A 5,333-nucleotide genomic window follows, 5' to 3' on the forward strand; every position below is an offset into this window, starting at 1 on the left:
TGAGAGTGTCACTCTTCATATGTAAGTATAGCACATGGGTTCAACAAAAGTTTTTTTTTTTAAATTGATAAAAATGTAGTAACTAATTAAGGGGTTTTTTAATTGTGATATTGGAAAAAATCAAAAGTTTGTATAGAAAAAGGAATCCTTATGATATATAGATAAAGGGTTATACTAATACTCGTTAAATGCACTTGGTATATAGGGTTTTCAAGTAGTGAACCCTCCTTGTTCTACAATTGTAAGTTTTCAAAACAATGTCTTACCTTGAAATTGTTGGGGTTACTTTTAGAGTTGAAATACACGAGGGAGAGGAAATTCAATGCTTCTTTAAAATGTCAATATCCAAGATGGGAAAAAGTCCATGGAAAGAGTGATTTACGTGTGCAATCCACCTATCAAGAAGAAATTGCTGGTCATGACTTGATGAAAGGAAGTCATGAATGGAAAGAGTCATCCTCGTGTGGAGCCACTAGTCAATTTTCTTTCAAGAAAAAATTTCTAGTCATGACTGAACGAAAGGAAAGGCGGGTCTCTTAAAAAACTTGACTCCCACGTTCATCAGCAACTATGTTTCTGTTTGGCTTTCTTGTCCGCTGGTATTCCTCACGAAATACAAGAGGGAGAGGAATGCTCTCGTTAAAATGTCAACATCCAAGATTGGAAAAAGTCCATGGAAAGAGTGATTTACGTGTGCGATCACCTATCAAGAAGAAATTGCTGGTCATGACTATGAAAGGAAGTGATGAATGGAAAGAGTCATCCTCGTGTGGAGCCACTAGTCAATTCTTTCAAGAAAAATTTATAGTCATGACTGAACGAAAGGAAAGGCGGGTCTCTTAAAAAACTTGACTCCCACGTTCATCAGCAACTATGTTTCTGTTTGGCTTTCTTGTCCATTGTGCTGCTGCTTGCTTCCCCAAGCGCCCCAATGAAGGACTGCATAACAGCGCAGCTCCGTGGCTCTAGACTAAGTCTTGCAGTAGCCATCTGCCTGCTCGTCTTTGTTGCCACCGCTCCCAATGGTTACGTTTCAGGTTCCCGAGGTAAGCTTAACGTGCCATTCTTGCTTCTCATTTCCGCGGATACTCTGCTGACAACGGAGCTAGCCTCACCCTGCGTATCTTTTTCTTCAGCGTTCTCACACCTTCTGCAGATGCGTACTTGTTTTCCTCATCGGAAATCCTCAAATTAAATTGTAAATTGTAAAACTGCGCAGATAGAGTGCTGATGTGGAGCGCCAACGACCCGCCCTCAACTCGCATGCTAAGCTTTCGGCCATTGAGAGACTTGGTAAACAGAACTTAGATAAACAGTACTGGGTCTTAATGCGTCTGCTTAAGTTTGCTCCAAAATAACTGCGGTACTTTGTTTTGGAGGAAATGACAGTTGGACGATCAAATAACAGACCCGTCACAACCTACGCCGCATTGCTGTCCATAAGTGATAAGGCGAGGGGAAGTGGCAAACAAAGCAGCTGCGATGGAACCACAGAACGGTCAAACATTTCGGAAATCACACTTACCGTGCCTAGTCCCTAGTGTAACCTGTCCACAGAATACCGGCAAATAATATAGAGCGCAACTGTATTTTTCAAAACCCACAAACCTTACTTAATTGAAACTTGAGTACATTAAGGAAAAACTTTCACAAACATGAGTGTGCAACATGGACGTGCGAACACGGCTAAGTGCATTCCTTAGGTTAAAATTCTATGAACAATAGATGATATGAAAATATTTATTACGGTAGGCATGAAGAGAAAGTTTGGTTTTCTTGAGTCCTCGTTGAGCCATGTGTATAATTTTGGGCCCTTGAATTTAGATTGATTGGCACTTGCTCTCACATGGGGACGAGCATTTTTCGATCAAAATCTTTCGAGCGCTCGAGCAAAGGAAAAAAAAGCTTCCAACTATGCAAAAATATGGTAAAAATGGATCGAAAGAAAACATAGTTTCACTTAGAAATATGCAAAGTATTATAACAATGCTTATTTATACACAAATCTTTACGTGAATCTTTGGGAATGGTGAGAACATAATGGAATGGCTTTTGAAGAAACCCACATGTAGAGTAGACTTCTTTATGAAAATTCCCTTATGATCCTTCTTACAACTTTTACTGAATAGGGGGTGACACTGAAAAAACTCTCTCAACCTATCTTCATGAAAGGGTTTCTCCAAAGAAAACTCATTGAATCAAGCCATCAAGGTAGTTTCGCTAGCGAAACCCCTTTGAAGTAGGTCTTCTAAGGTAGTTTCGCTGGTGAAACTACCTTGGACAACACGTTTAAAAGTGACATAACTTTCACATCCAATGTCCAAATATAGTCATCCAGCCACTCAAATTTATTGGAAAACCCCATTTAAGCACATCTATGGTGTTATATTTTGGAAAATCTTGCATAGATAGTATTAAATATTACATGTATTTTATGAGAGTGAGATATAAGCCCAAGTTAATACTTATTTATAGTAATTTAAACTTATTTAGAAACATGTCCATAAATGTCTTGTTATTTATGTTGTAAAAAAACTAGAAAGATATTGCCATATGATATAAATGTGTTTAATAAATAATTATATATATATAATATTATTACATTGAGAGTGATTATGAGGAATGTTTATTAAAGGAATAATTTTTCAACACTTTTTTAAAGTAATAACAGGGGTACAAAGGGATGTCTATGAATAAGAAAATTTATGTTATGTAAAAATGAATGAGTGACTCGTCTGTATATTTTTATGATAAAGGAATCTAGTTCTAGTTAAAATAAAAGTGTAAAAACCATGTTTCCTAAAGAAATATAGTTTTTTAAATCTCTTGAAAAACACGCTCGGATAAACTTGCTCATAGGTTTTTGCTCGTAAAATTGACGCATCCCACTTACATTTGCAAGGAGGATCGGGTTCTAATAGACCCTGTGTCACATCTCATGTCCATATTTTTATTCATTCACCTTTAAAAGTTTGATAAAATGTTAGGATTCAAGTTCATTTTAGAGTTAGTAGTTAAGTGGTGGACAACAAAAGCCTGTCTACCACAAATCTGGTTACATGCCTTGTACAAAGAAGGATGAATGTCTTCAATACACAAAGGGTCCATATCTTTTTCCTAAGGATTTCATTCTCATTTGATTTTTTTTAGAAGAGTTTAATCATGAATTAAAATCAACCCATATTTTTTCCCTAAAGATTGTGCATGATTGTGTTCAAAATGGAACATAATATATATTCTCAAAAGATTTTCTTATCATTTTTCATTTTAAAACAGTTCCCTGTGGTTGTAGCTAGTCCTCGATTGTGGGTCAGGAGTGATGATCCAACTTTGAATGATCTCTAGGATCATGATGGAATTGTGCAATTGGTGGGGGAAGACCCAATTTATCTTGGAGACTTCAGAGGATTTTCTTAAGATTCATAGTGTCCGTGATAGTATACGATCATCAGCAATGTGTGAGATCCCTAATCATTATGATCGAAACCAAAGGAGGAGGTTGGTTGTCTAGGCACAATGTTTTAATGTCACTGGTGGGACATTATATAGGAATCCACCTCTCGTATATAACATGGGTTACTTTATTATCTAATCCTATTTTATCGAGTGTGACTCTACCTTAATGAGCCCTAAAAGTTGGTAAGTGTTCTATCCATTCACTCACTTATATCTTCTTATGGTGCCACTTGAATATAGATCCAGCTCGTGGATTTTATTGATGTTTTCACGTTTTTGTTAAAGCCTATTCACGATTATTCATTTTGGTGCAAAATAGCATGTAAATAACATTATCATGTTCGTAAACCAAAAAGTTTACTAGTGAATCATTTAGGTACATGGGCAGGAATACAATGATACCATCGGTAATACCATGATGTCGATGGTAATACAATGATATCAGCAATAATAGTTATGATACTGATAGGCTGTTGCTTGTATTATGATAGATAAGGGGGTGTCATGGAATTTATTGGAGGAAATATTTATTTCCTACCTCTTCATTTAGGAGGACTATAGTCCATAGCTCTTGCACCTAGCGTGCTAGGAGCATGATGGAACAAAGTTGAACTATGAGAGGAAGAGGATAAGGGATAGAATGTTCGTTGTGGTTTGAAAGTGTTCAATTTGTCATATTGAGGTAAGGGTTTACCATAGCTGCAAGTCAATGCATGTGATAGAGATTATGGGAGGAGAGTGAGGTACCAAGATTTCAAAGATATTTTTTTCTCTTTTTTTTGGGAATCTGAGTATTAGTGCAACTTGCATGCACCACACTTTACATTCATGTGAGGTGCCAGTTGTGGTTAATGTAACCCATAATGTGGGACTTTTTGTGTCCCTCACTTTGCTTTAATCTTATCCTAAAGAGACTAGGTTTGGTACAATACGGTCCAACTTGCACACATTTGTATATTGGATAACTTACTATGAACTAGACCCTTTGAAGTGATCATGCATTTAGCATGTTCATCTACTACTCCAAAAAGTTCTCCAAATATCCATTGTTGGTGAATTCCTCTAGGACGGCGACATGGGGTCCACATCGAAGACTTAAAAAATTGGACTATTTCTTAATTAATGTATGTCACCCTTGCATGGGAGCCATGCTTATCTTCTATGTACTATCACATCCTTTTTGTTTATTATGTATTGTTAATGCAAGAGAAAAACAACGAGAATGAGGCTGTGTCTCTAATGTCCTCATCACTATTAGGAACATGATTTATCTCTTTGGGCACTTTTAGAATGTGATGCTCTAGAGCAATCTCCCAAGTTTTGAGCTATTAGATATGGCATTTATTTTTGAGATTCTGGTGACTCCCTAAAATATAGTTTTATTTTTGAAAGTTTAGGGACTCCAAAAAATAACTATACATCTCTGATTCACTCAAAATTTTAGAGATTACTCCTACCCACCATGCTTGAGAAATGTCTAAAGAGATAATTCACATCCCTATATTCATTTTTGGTGACTACTTTTAGTGTGCATCAATGAATTCAATTAGCTTGAACCAAATGAGGTAAGGAAGCCTAGTGCCTTTGGATTTGGTTTTTAGTTGACATCTACAAAATTTGCTTGTAAGATAGTAAGTAATAAAGATACTTACAAATTATTCTTTATCCACCTTTATTGAGCACCAATCCTCCAAGAATCGATACATCAAATATAGCAATAGAAAATGAGACCAATAGGAATGAAATAGAACATTCTTTAAATGAAATGCATGACCTAACATGATAGTAAAAGTAATAAAGCTATACACTGGCTCAACCTACCTCTTGTCAACAGAGCTGGCTCACCTATTAGGGTCTCTTTTGAGCTCTTGCTACTT

General features: G+C 36.4%; 1 long non-coding RNA gene and 1 other non-coding gene across 2 annotated transcripts; one reads left to right on the forward strand and one right to left on the reverse strand.

The window, feature by feature from the left end:
- The first annotated feature begins 847 nt into the window (after positions 1-847).
- Positions 848-2,357, forward strand: LOC147894621 (uncharacterized). The gene is made up of 3 exons (XR_015542154.1): positions 848-1,046; positions 1,220-1,293; positions 1,390-2,357. It is a non-coding gene; the product is annotated as an uncharacterized LOC147894621 (long non-coding RNA).
- A 2,196-nt stretch (positions 2,358-4,553) lies between these two features.
- Positions 4,554-4,658, reverse strand: LOC147894622 (U6 spliceosomal RNA). Its single transcript, XR_015542174.1, has one exon. It is a non-coding gene; the product is annotated as a U6 spliceosomal RNA (small nuclear RNA).
- Positions 4,659-5,333: the final 675 nt, after the last annotated feature.

This window comes from Dipteris shenzhenensis, chromosome 14 (assembly GCF_047967505.1).
Source record: "Dipteris shenzhenensis isolate YYH24624 ecotype China chromosome 14, Dip_SZ_1.0, whole genome shotgun sequence".
NCBI classification, from domain to species: Eukaryota; Viridiplantae; Streptophyta; class Polypodiopsida; order Gleicheniales; family Dipteridaceae; genus Dipteris; species Dipteris shenzhenensis.